Raw genomic sequence first — 13,364 nt, forward strand, 5'->3', positions numbered from 1 at the left:
GTCTGCTGTAGGGCCTGGCACTTGCTCTGTAAACAAGCAACCCTGGCGATTTGGACACCCAAGTTTAATAACAAGAATGCACAAAGGTCTTTTCAGACTTTACTTGATTTAAAAGAAAATAAAAATAAGGTCATATTATACATCCAGTTTTTCAAAATCAGTTACAGTGTGAACCTCTATTCATGTCGAAATACTCTTATAAATTGATTACTGTTGTCTGCATAGTATCCCATTGTGTGAGTGTATTTCAGTTGACACAGTCAGTGCCATATTGTTGGACATTAATTTTCCCCCAGTCGTTGTTATAAATAATGCTGTGTAGCAAAATCTTTGCATAGATTCTTAATTATTTCTTTAAGTTAAATTCATAAGAAGTGAACTCTGGGTCAAAGGTCTGTGTTTTTGAAGGCTTTTGACGCATGGTGCCATATTCTCCTCCAGAAGGGTTGCCCCCAGGGCTGCTGTCACCATGATCTCACTTGTGTGGGGCAGTGTGGTGAGTCGTTCCATCTGTGGTCTCAACCAGTTCTGCCAACCACTCAGGGGTCAGCACCAGCACAGCTCCTGGCACATGCGAGGTGCTCAGTACTTGTTCTGTGCCGTAAGCAGGAGTATTTCCTCCACTGAACAGATGAGGTCACTGAAGGATGAAGAGGTCAAATGACTAGTTCAAGAGCAGGAATTCAAACCCAGCCTTGAACCCAGAGCCCAAGCTCTCTTAACCATGCTGTTGATTTTTAATTAATATCAGAGAGGGAGGAACTGTGATGGTTGTGGGAGCAGTACTTTTTAAAATATGGTCCTAAAAATATACTGAAGAAATCAGGAAAAGGATGTGAAAGGGTGGAGAGAGAGAAGGGTTTGGGGGACCCTCGCAGACATTCCTTTGTAGGTCAAGTCTGTTGTGTCATTGGAGGTCTGAGTGATGTCACAGTGGTGGTGATGATGGGTCTTGTGTATATATCTGACCCTTTGTAGCTTCCAGGGCAAAGCAAGTCAAACTCACTGAACGCTGAGCAAGGAGTCGGGTTCTGTGGGAAATGCAGAGAGCTTTGGTTCCTTCAAAGACCTTAAGATGCCCCGTGTCTCGCTTCCCTCCGTTTTATTTACTTTAGAAACATTATAATAATATAAGAGAAAGGTACACATAATCCCAACCTCCTGGCACAATAAATAATTTCATGTCTCCCTTATCCTCTTCTATTCATTGTCCATACATGATCTGCTTTTAAAGGAGGATGCAATTCAGAGGATGTTAAACCCTTGCCTATAGGACATAGGACAGCTTGCCTTTCCACCTCCCCTGGTCCAGCTCAGTTCAACACACATGTGTTTTTGTTTTTGTTTTTTTCTCAGTTGCTATTTATTTGCCTTGTGTTGTTCCCAACATCACACCTGAGCCCAGCTATTCATAGGAAAGGGGACCCTGCCTCCTTTGCTAGGGTAGCTGGAGCCATTATCCTCCCACATAAGCTTTATTAGAGAGGTTTTTATTCATGGAATCTAGTAAATGTTTGCTTCCTCCACTTCTTATTCAAAGTCATTGAATATTGTGATTTTTTTGCATTAACCAGCATTATACCTACATGCGTGCTGTATGAACGTGGAAAGCAATGATGAGGCATGATGTTTATTTACTCTGATGCTTTTGGTGGGAACGTTCATCTTATGAAGAAATGAACTGAGACCTAAAGCATTCTCCCAAGGAGCCTATTATGCATTCCACTGAATTTGCTTCTTAGTTTTCTTTTTCTAACTTTTTCAGTTATTTTTTTAAATTAATTAATTAATTTTTAACAATTTATTAAAAAAATAAAACATAATGGTACAAAAAATTTGAAAGTAAGAGAATTGGAAAAGATATACTGTGCAAATATAAACCAAAAGGAAATTGTATAATAACAGATACAGTAGACTTGAAAGCAAAAGCGTTACTAGAAATAAACAAGGGCACTTCATATCAACAAGTACAATTTACCAGGAAGTTTTAAATTTTGTATGCACTTAACTTCAAATTATATAGAGCAACAGAGCTACGAGGAAAAAATAGACAAATTCACTATCATAATAGGAGATTTAACATACTGCTATCATTCACTGATAGAGGATACCTCTTTCAGAACCAGTAGACCCCCCCCAAAAAAAAATTAGTAAGGATATAAAAAACTTAAATAAGGGCTTCCCTGGTGGCACAGTGGTTGAGAGTCAGCCTGCCGGTGCAGGGGACACGGGTTCGTGCCCTGGTCCGGGAAGATCACACATGCCGCGGAGCGGCTGGGCCCGTGAGCCATGGCCGCTGAGCCTGCGCGTCCGGAGCCTGTGCTCCGCAACGGGAGAGGCCACAACAGTGAGAGGCCCGCGTACAGCAAAAAAAAAAAAAAAAACTTAAATAACGTGAGCAGCAAATTTGATTCAACAAGCAGATATATAGTCACTATGCTCCAAAACTTTAGATTACAAATTATTTTCAAGCACACTTGGAACATTTTTTAAACTGACCATATTGTGCTATAAGGCAAATTTTAACAAATTTCAAAACACACATGTATTGAGCACCTGTTGTATGCCCTGAACTGGGGAGATAAATGGATGAGACATGCTTCTGCTCTGAAGGAACCATTTAATGGGGGAGAGAGACCCTAAAAGAATCATGTCAACATCCCCATAGAACTCTCCCTGTAGATCTCCCCAGGAAGCTGTGGAGAGGCAGGGAGGGTTGTTTTGTTTGTTTGTTTGTTTTTTTGCGGTATGCGGGCCTCTCACTGTTGTGGTCTCTCCCGTTGCGGGGCACAGGCTCCGGACACGCACGCAGGCTCAGCGGCCATGGCTCACGGGCCCAGCCGCTCCGCGGCATGTGGGATCTTCCCGGACCGGAGCACGAACCCGTGTCCCCTGCATCGGCAGGCTGACTCTCAACCACTGCGCCACCAGGGAAGCCCAAGGCAAGGGTATTTTTGAATTCGGTTCACAGGTAAGAAAACCGAATACCCTAAGGTCATTTACATTGTAATGGCAGAATCAGAACCTGAACTCCTAGACTAGATTCTCAGCCTGCGCTGCTCCAACCCTTGCCTCCTCCCATTCTTGGAGCCCCACTGCCATGCGACTGCCTGAGTCCCAGCGAGGGGCCCACGCAGACTCTGTCCACCTCCTCCTGCCCCAGCATCTGCCACCCCAAGCAGAGTGGGCCCTTGCCACCTCCTTCCACACTCCCTTCCAGCTGCGTTGTTTCGTGACCTCATTTTCCCTTTACAACTGCCCTTGGACTTGATTTCTGCAGAACCAGAATGTGGCGGGGAGAGCAGCATACCCCATGCTGCCCTGACCTCCCCAGAAGTACCCCCCTTTCCCCTGTCACACTGTCCATGGCCTCTTCTTGCATCTCCCTTCCAGGTGCACCTAAGGAGGGTCCAAAAGCTCAGAAGTTAGAAACAAATGATAGTTGCCAGGGACCCACCCATGGGAATTGCAGGAGGACTCTGCATCTGGACCGTGGATTTATTTTTCTTTTAATTCTTCTGAAGAGCAGCTTAAACACTCAAGTCCTTGGCTTTATTTACTCTTATCATTTCCTCTTATCCGGATTGCAGCATCTGTTACGCCTGGTTCCCAGGCTCTCTGCTGTGAAACAGACTCTTGAGCTCACAGCCCTGATCCGGGCAGAGGCTCTTCAATGTTAAAAAACAATAATGGGGACTCCCCTGGTGGTCCAGTGGTTAAGAATCTGCCTTCCATTGCAGGGCACGTGGGTTCAATCTCTGGTCGGGGAACTAAGATCCCACATGCCACGGGGCAACTAAGAGAGCCCAGGTGCCACAACTACAGAGCCCACGCACTCTGGAGCCCGTGCACCACAACTAGAGAGAAGCCCACGTTGCAACGAAAGATCCCGCGTGCCGTAACTAAGACCCGACGCAGCCAAAATGAATAAATATTTAAAACAAACAAACAAAAAATAATGGCCTTCCATTACCAAATGCTAAAGGTACAAAGCATCTTTAAGCATTTTCTTCCTTAATCTTCCCAGAAACTCATGAGATTGGTCATATTGGTGTCTTCCCCAAAGTGAGGCTTGCAGAAGTGAGGCAGCTGGCCCCAGGGCCCAAGAAGAGATTTGTACCTGGGTGGGTCCAGATTCCAGAGTCACCCTCCTAAGCCCTCCACCGTGCTTCCAAAGAAGGTGTGGGTAAGGAAGGTCCCATTGGTTTGTCGTTGCAGAAGTCAGCAAGTGTTTAATCTTTGGCATATAGTCTTAGGGAGATCCTTAAGTTTCCCAAGCAAAAAAGATTCTAAGTTCATTTAACTTTTGTGTTGAGAAGCTAGAGCTGGTGTGTTCAATTAAGAATATGCAGGTTAGGACTTCCCTGGTGGCGCAGTGGTTAAGAATTCGCCTGCCAATGCAGGGGACACGGGTTCGAGCCCTGGTCTGGGAAGATCCCACATGCCGCGGAGCAACTAAGCCCATGAGCCACAACTACTGAGCCTGTGTACCACAACTACTGAGCCTGTGTGCCACAACTACTGAAGCCTGTGTGCCTAGAGTCCATGCTTGCAACAAGAGAAGCGCACTACAATGAAGAGTAGACCCCGCTTGCCGCAACTAAAGAAAAGCCCATGCGCAGCAACGAAGACCCAAAAATAAATAAATTAATTAATTAAAAAAAAAAGAAGAAGAAGATTATGCAGGTTAGAGGAGGCACAAGCCACCTACATGGATTGGGGTCGGCGGGTACTTCCTCGGCATCCGAGCTCCCACTTTGGGGAAGTGAAAACCCTGGGATTGTTTTGGATGAAGGGACAATTTCAGTAAACCAACAGAGAGGAAGTAAAAGTAACAATTTGTTACTTACACATCCCAGAAACAGGGTGAGGGGCGGGGGGGTTGGTGGCACAATGGGCCAGGGGGAGGGCAGCCCTCAGTCCCAGGTCGTCAGCGGGCAGGACAGAGAGAGCAGGGTAGCAGGCACCTAGTGCTTCCCGGGTGGCTGGGGCAGAGGTCAGTAACTTTTCTTTTTTTTCTGACCACTTTTATTTAATATGTGCCACACGCACATGATGCAGGCGGGGGAGGCTATGAATCCACGCCCTGAAGGTGAGACCAGCTGGGACTGTTGTCACACGTGCACTGAGTCAATTAGGTTGTTGCTCAAAGTCCTTTATACTTAATGGTTTCCTCGAAAATAAGTGCAGAAGCAGAAATGTGTACACATCCCAAAGCATCTTCTTCATTTGGTTTCCTGTGCTTTCTTTGCATTCTGTTTTTCTTTTGCCTTTTCTACTAGTGGTATTAACTGCTGGTGTTCTGCTAAAGTCTTTAAGAATTCCATACTGAATGGCAGATAATTATGCTTCCTTCTGATATTTTCAATCTTATATCTTTTTAATTTCTGTACTTCTTCAATAAGCATCTGATTTCTGGCAGCCTCTGACTGAATAGCACTTAACATGTTATTACCCTGATCTGTATCCATGGGTTCCTCCTCAGCAAGTTGTCTTTGTAATTCTTCTATCTTCTGTTCATATATCATTTTTCTGTCAGACACAATGGCCATTAAGTTAAATTGAATTTCACCTTCACTGTACTTGTGTATCCTTTTTTCTATGACTGGCCTCACTGCGCTGATCCAGTCATCTTGATGACATACACCTAAATCAGTGGGTCCTTCTCTTAATCCATCTAATTCATACAGTCTTACATTACTAGGAACATAACTGACAAAGTGAAAAGCATCTTCTTTTTCTGATGTCTATGCATCAAATTCAAACATCTGCTGTCTGGCTAAACTGTTGTGTACTTGTCGAATCACATCCGAATTACTCAGTGCCAAACCTTTCACAGCTGCATCAAAACTTTGTGAAAATTCTTTAAACCCTGATAATATCTCTCCTAAATGGACATCTTGATGGGTACAGTTCAGTAACACACTTACTATGGCTCGAGTAGCACAAGCATTATTAATTACCCGCTTGGCAAAAAATATCATGTCAAGTCTGGGGTCCTGAGCCCCAGAGCCTGCTGTTTCTTCTTCTGGCTGCAACTTGAAAAGAAAAATCAGGGCTTCCCTGGTGGCGCAGTGGTTAAGAATCCGCCTGCCAATGCAGGGCACAGGTTCGAGCCCTGGTCCCGGAAGATCCCACATGCTGTGGAGCAACTAAGCCCGTGCACCACAACTACTGAGCCTGCGCTCTAGAGCCCGTGAGCCACAACTACTGAGCCCACATGCCGCATCTACTGAGCCCGTGTGCCTGGAGCCCGTGCTCTGCAACAAGAGAAGCCACCGCAGTGAGAAGCCTGCGCACCACAACGAAGAGTAGCCCCCGCTTGCCCCAACTAGAGAAAGCCCGTGCACAGCAACGAAGACTCAACGCAGCCAAAAATAAATAATAAAAATAAAATTAAAAAAAGAAAAAGCAACCCATGAACCGGATTTATCAAAATTCTCAGGCTCTAAACTCCCTATTTCTTCTGCTTGGGCTCCTCAGCAACTGAATGCTTTAATGAGCTCGGTGAAGACCCGGGGTCACTTTCCACACAGCGCCACTCTCTGGCATTGCCCATCGTGCCCTCTCCCCAGCATTGCCCATCGTGCCCTCTCCCCCACCGCTCCATCCGCCACCGGCCACTGAGATCGGCACACCCGCACTGGCTCGTCAACCACACACATTCCCCCCGCCTACTCCGTCACTAATTTTTCAAGGGGTCAACTTTTTTTTTTTTTTTTTTTTTTTTTGCAGTACACGGGCCTCTCACTGTTGTGGCCTCTCCCGTTGCGGAGCACAGGCTCCGGACGCGCAGGCTCAGCGGCCATGGCTCACGGGCCCAGCCGCTCCGCGGCATGTGGGATCTTCCTAGACCGGGGCACGAACCCGTGTCCGCTGCATCGGCAGGCGGACTCTCAACCACTGCGTCACCAGGGAAGCTCCAAGGGCTCAGCTCTTAAGTGGTTATTTTAAAAGGTGCCCCCAAAAAAGCAAAGCAGGAACTTCGGGTGGGAATCACAAACTCAGACCCTTATCTAAATGTCCAGACTCTGGGTGTGAGCAGGTTTGTCATACGGTAAAGTGCCGAGGCAGCAACTCCAAGGAGTTGTTTTTCTCATCACAACTTTAAAAAGAGTGCCATCCATGCCTTGCTTCAAGAGCCAAACAAGTCCTTGAATGTTGCCACATCAGAAGGTCACGGAACCGCCAGCGAGTGGAGCAAAAGCTTGTGGTGAATCGTGTCAGGAGTTCTCAGAATCGTACTATGTTTCAGACACGTCTCGAGAAAGGAATGCAGCGAGTCACAGGGACATTATGGTTGCTGGGCAGTGGAGCCTAATTTAGAGGGGACCCCCAACACACTTTTTTTTTCGGTTTTGAAATAGGCGCAACCCTCTGGTCATTCTTAATAGAGACCAGGATATTGAAGAATGTTTCTGCACTCTGATAAAAACAGTAGTGCCAACATGATAACATATGGCCATTCTCCTTCCACTTCAGTGTTGGAGTGGGGGGTGTGCAAAAGGGGTGGGTAGGGACTGTGGCAAACCGGTGAGCACCCCTCTCAGGTGGGCAGCTCCACCCAGAAACTGTGACTGGCGCCTTACAGGCACACTGGCTCAGCATTGTCAGGCCTCCCAATGTTTCTGAGAGAGCTGGAAATGCAGTTTTTTATGTGAAATCTCTCCAGTTTTCAATGCTCGCTCACTTTTCTTTCACATACCGTGACGGCCAAATGCACCTTGCCTGTGGGTTATCAGTTTCAAGTACCTGGAATAGTTGTTGGGAACTGACCAGTCTTCCTGGTCTCCCATCTCTGCTCTGCCCCTTATTAACTGTGTTATCAAGAGAATTGATCTCTCAGTTATTTAATACCTGTTTCCTTATCTGTCAAATGGAGATAGGAATTTTACCTATTTCTGAGCATTGCTGTGAGGATTAACGAGAAAGCCTGGGAAGCCGGTGCCGGGTACCTAGCCAAGTGTATGGTAAACATTAACTTGTATCATTATTTGTGGTCTCTTTCCATAAGTGCAGGGTGACCGTATGTCCTAGTTTGCCTGGGACAGCCCTGGCTCAAGCATGTTGTAGCGCTGTAATTATTAGTAACTCCCCTTCTCATTCTCAACATGAGACAATAAATGATATGGTCAACTTATATAAGCAGATACTGGTGTGATGCTGTTCAGGACTTGAATAAGGTTTAGTCCTAATGGAAAGGTCATGGTTCCAGCTGTTTGAATGTCCTTGGACAAGTCACTTAACCTTTCTGTGTTTCGGTTTCCAAATTCTAAAGGACTGACAAGATGAATTCTAAGACCCTCCAGTTCATACTCATTCTGTCATTCGACATTTGTGAGTCCAGACTATGGCAGGCAAACGCTGGGGACATGGAGAGGCGGAGGATAGAACCTGAGCCCTCAAGGGGCACTTAGCCAATGAGGAACTCATTGTGTTGTGTGAATGGGGGGGGGAGGGATCCTACCCTTTTTTCTATGTTATGTGAAAGACTGTTAGTTAGAAATTGTTGGGCTTCCCTGGTGGCGCAGTGGCTAAGAATCTGCCTGCCAATGCAGGGGACACGGGTTCGAGCCCTGGTCCCACATGCCGCAGAGCAACTAAGCTCGTGCGCCACAACTACTGAGCCTGTGTTCTAGAGCCCGCGAGCCACAACTACTGAAGCCCACGCACCTAGAGCCCGTGCTCCACAACAAGAGAAGCCACCGCAGTGAGAAGCCCACTCGCCGCAACTAGAGAAAGCCCGCGTGCAGCAACGAAGACCCAACGCAGCCAAAAGAAAAACGAAAAATTGTTCATAAAATAGTTCTTGCGAATCCAATGGTTTATATTTGAAACCTCAGTTTCTCACAAACAAATCATTAGATTTTAGTTTAATTCCCCACACGTTTCTCTTTCTTTGTTTGAAAAAAATCTTCACTGTGGAAAATACAGAAAGGCCTAAAGGAGATTTTTTTCTTCCTTTCTGTTGACTCTGCAGTAAGCAGTAGGGGGGCGGGGGGGGCTTCTAGTATTTTAGCTTTAAGTTACCCCCCCCCACTTCTGCAGCCACTTTGGCAAAGCTAAATTTGTTTTTGTTTGGCCAGTTGAACCAACCCTCCCCCCGCCCCCGCAGTGAAAGCGAGGAGGCCTAACCACTGGGCCGCCAGGGAATTCCCCAAACTAAATTTTTTAAAAGTTGCTCTCTCTCAGTTTGTCCCGGTGTCTCCTTTATTATAAATCCTTTCACTCATTCATTTACTCATCCTAAATCAGAGGTATGAAGCATCTAATGCAGCGCTGGGGCTGGGGCTCTCCTATCCGTGCTTTTATGAAATAATCTGCTGACGACTCCCACGGATAAGTGAAACAAGTGTGGCTCCGCGGAGGCCGGCGCGGGCGGCGGGCGCGTGATTTCTGCGCCGGGACGGCTACGCCCCCACCCACGCGCGCTCCCTTCCAGGGTCGAATGCAGAACTGGGCCCGGCCCCAGCCGCGGGTCCTGGATCCTGCCCTTCGCTGGCTGGTCAGTGAGGTTGGATTGTCCTGGCCCAGAAGGCCACTTCCTGCCACGACCGGAGCCGGCCGTTGTTGTGAAAGTTGCCCCCCGGGGAAGGAAGTGGCTTTGGGCTGTTTATTTTGGCTGCGGGCTAGCAGACGGCGCCGGAGGCCGCCGACCTGGGGTTCGCAGAGCTGGGCTGGGGAGCCTGGCGGACCTCGTGGCCGCGGCGGGGCTGGGGGAGGGGTCTGCGCCCAAAGGCTCCGGGCCGCGCCGCGCCGCGGAGATGGGGGCGCATCGCGGAAGGAGGGCGCACGGCCTAGGTGGGGGGCGCAGCGGCCACGAAGACCCGCAACTCCGAGGACGGGCTGGGCCCAGCACCTCGGGTCCTGGAGACGGGCGTGAGGGAGGATGGGGTCAAGGTGGGCCCGCCCTTGGGATGCTCCAGTAGAGAAAGAGACGTGGGGACCAGGCAGGGGAGCGAGGCTGCGGGAGCTGCCCGTGAGCAGAGGGGTGCCGGGTCCCCCCAGAGGTTAGAGGCGATATGGGGCTCGGCATCCCCCGCCCTTCCTAGCCTTCGTACAAGATGGGGCCTGGGAAAGGACAGGTCGAAAATATCGTGATGCTTTAGTCTGAGAAGACAAAAGACAGCAGGGCATGAGATCAAACACTCTTAAATCGCCACGGGGGGAAGGTCAGGGCGGGTGAGGATTTGCGTCTCCGAGAGCCCCAGGGGCCAGCTCCCCTCAGCCGGCACCACCTGGGGGACCCAGGCAGAGCCATGGGAGGGAGAAAGCTGCCTTTCGGAATTTACCGGAATTCCCATCCCCCCTTCACACCATCCTCTTGCATGTATTAGGTGACAAGCCCATCTCTTAACCCATTCTCTGCCAGAGTTTGCTTTAACATCTTAGGACACAGCATGTCACATCGTGCAACACAGACATTTTAAGGGGGGAGAAGAGCGTCTCTAGAGGAGGTTGACCGCTGCTGGAGAGATTGAGAGAGACACTGCACACAAGCGTGCGTGGGACAGCCGCGGAGCCCCCTTGGGGCTGTGTGTGTTCGGTTTTGTCCCATGCTCTGTAATGGACCAGCAGTTTGGCCTGGCTGGAGTGGAAGGGCTGCTGGGGAGGAGGCCGGAGAGTAGGAAGAGCCTGGAGGGTGGACGGTAGAGGGGGAGCCCAGACTAGCTCAGGATTTTGGTGGGGATGCTGCACGGTTGGGCAGAGTATTGGGCCTCGAAGGCGTGTGACTCCCCTGCCCTCCATGGAAGGAATGCCCTGCCGCCCCCCCCCCAGGTCCAGTGTGCGTGCAGGGACATGGACACAGCCTCTAGCAGAGGGTGGCGCAGGGTAGGATGCCTGGTCCCCAGGGTTGGCCCCTCTGCAGGGCGGAGCCGGCCGCTTCTGCTGACTCGGACATTTCCAGGCCTGGCCTCAGGGCCAAGTGACTCATTGAAAACAGCTGCTCCTTTTGGCTGGCAGCCCTGCGGGCGGCCTGTGGCTCTCCCTGGGATGACCCCTGGCCTCTGCGTGGCCTGGGGAGGGGTGCCAAAGGGGGAGACGGGCGGGGTTGGGGGCGGGTGGTGCGGGGAGAGACTCAGCGGCTGGAGGCCGCCCTGCTGCGCCCTCTGGGACCAAATATGGTCAGCTCCCCCCAGGCTCGCCAGCTGGTCCCTGGTCCCCAGCTCTCTAGGAGCTGAGCCAGGCTGTTCGCTGGGTCCCCAGTCTTTGATTCTGCCATTCCCCGAACTTGGAACACCCTCCGTGTCCTTGTCTCTGCTTGCGCCTTTCAGGGTTTTGTTTGACGTGTCCCTCGTTCAGTAGATATTTGTGGAGAGCCTGCTGTGTGCCAGGCACTGTGCTCGAGTGAACTTCCCCTCCGCTTCCTTCAGCGTGATGTCTTCAGCTTGTGATGGGGAACAGCCGTCTCATCGGAGGTCAGACCTCTGGCTGCCTCTGCTGCTGGGCTGAGTCCTGGAAGCTGCAGGGACAGCTGAGAGGTTTGCTGCTGAGAAACAGACAGTTGTGAGCCTCTGCACTCAGCCTCAGGACCAGCACATTGTGTGTACCTTACAGCAGACGGGAAAGGAAAGGAGGCCACAGTGACCCTCAACCTGGAGGGAGGAGGTGGGGTTACTCAGTGTAGGGCAGATATCTTTAAAACCCAGTTACCTCTGAGCACGGGAATAAATTTCCAGGGTGATGCCCTGGATGTCTGAGAAGCAAGGAAGTATGGACTCCACACCAGAAAGATTCCTTCAGTTACCTGGGAAATCCATTTCTATCCATTTACCCCCAACCATGTGGTATAAATTAGATCTGACTGTTTTGCACACTTGTTGATGTGTTGCTTGTAACTTTTTCATGGATTGCTTTGTGAGTTCTGCATCTCCAGCTTCGCTGTAAACATCTTGAGGGCAGAAGCCACATCCTTAATTTCCCTATAGTATCTAGTTCAGTGTTTTGTAAATGCTTGTCATTGTCATGAATGAGAAAGTCTCTGGGGAAGCAGCTGGAGACGTGATGGAGAGGATGCGGTGGGTCCAGCCTCCAAGCACCTCCTCTGACGTGGCCCAGAGGCAGCCACTGGCCCAAGAAGCTCATCATTGGTCTGACGGTCAGAGGGGACTCTGGAACAATGCCTCCAGGGGAGTAAGGAGCATGGACCAATGTTCCAGACTGGTCCATGGACCTAGGGTCGTGTGTTTATCAGGATTCTTTGGTTACAAGGACAAAAGCGCGACGCAAACCAGCTCAGCAAAAAAGAGAAAGGGATGTGGCTGCAAATGATCCTGAGTGATGCACAGTGCGGAGGAAGAGCCGCAGGACCCCAGGGGCTGGGGCTGGGGCTGGACATTCTGCACCACAAGGACTCACTTCCTCTCCTTCCATCTCTCAGCTCTGCGTCTCTTTCCTTATTATCTTCTTCCTTGCTTACAACAGAAAGATCTTTTCCTCATGGTGGAAACGTGGCCGTTGGCAGCCCCAGTTTAGCCACGTGAACAGAGAGAGGAGACGTCAGGGCTCCAGGAGAGGACTCTGATCAGCCCTGTTTAAGTGCCAATCACTGTAGCCAGGGGGATGGACATGATTATTGGCCAGTAGTGAGCCTCGTGCCCACTCACATAGCTAGAGATGCAGGAAAATACTTTATAAATAATAAGGGGAAGAGGGTGGGAAGTTTGCTAGGTAGACAAAAACAAAGACCAGAGACTATGGGCAGCTCCACGAGGTCAGGGATTCCGTTATCGTCTCCGTATGTTCCACGCAGAGCCTGGCTCCCGCCAGCCTGTATGGTGACAGGGGCTGGGTTGTATCTGGGTGGCTCATCCTTACACCCTCTGTGCCTGGCACCCTGCCTGCCACCTGTGAGAATCTCAGGGAATATTTGTTGAACAAATGAATGAATGACGTGCAGTTGGTTTTCGATGCACAGTTCCCTCCCTGGCCTCATTCATTCATTCACTCCCTGAACAAGTGCATTGTGGCCCACAACTGGGTGCCTGGTGTTGCGGTGTCGGTGTGGTTGCCATCCAGATACAAGGGGTCATCTTTGTCCTTGCTGAGGACCCTACCGAGGTCCTAGTGGGGGCCACTCCCACTCCCTGCATTGCCACCTGAGGCTCCCCAAGTGAGTGGAGTGAGGCTAGGGGGCTGGGTGAGGCTGGAGGGGACCTTCTTGGGAGGTGGGGGGCATCAGGCCTCCGCGCTTTGAGCTCCCTCTGCCGCTTCCTGTGTGCCCGCGGAGACCGTGGATGCAAAGCACACAGAGGCAGTTCTCAAAATGCCTGGTTCCCTTCCCTCTCGCCTGAGCATTTCCAGCTCGGCCAAGGCTGGGCTTCATCTCTGCTTCCATTGGCCCCTGGAGAAACAGCTTCCTT

At 50.0% G+C, this 13,364-nt stretch overlaps 1 protein-coding gene and 1 pseudogene across 3 annotated transcripts in view; one reads left to right on the forward strand and one right to left on the reverse strand.

Moving 5' to 3' along the window:
• MRC2 (mannose receptor C-type 2) overlaps positions 1–13,364 on the forward strand; it is a 54,989-nt gene that overhangs the window by 14,257 nt on the left and 27,368 nt on the right. The window contains exon 1 of one of the 3 annotated variants that reach the window (XM_089901383.1): positions 2,356–2,971. The exons of the other annotated variants lie outside the window; for them this stretch is intronic. The gene's annotated coding sequence lies outside the window, so the exon portion shown is untranslated. Of the gene's footprint in view, positions 1–2,355; positions 2,972–13,364 lie in introns of those variants that run through there. 3 annotated transcript variants of the gene reach the window in all.
• On the reverse strand, positions 4,904–6,280 carry LOC111182927 (ubiquitin carboxyl-terminal hydrolase isozyme L5 pseudogene; annotated as a pseudogene).

Source organism: Delphinapterus leucas, chromosome 19 (assembly GCF_059928025.1).
Source record: "Delphinapterus leucas isolate spDelLeu-1000000601 "Yukka" chromosome 19, BTC_Dleu_Yukka2, whole genome shotgun sequence".
Lineage (NCBI taxonomy): Eukaryota > Metazoa > Chordata > Mammalia > Artiodactyla > Monodontidae > Delphinapterus > Delphinapterus leucas.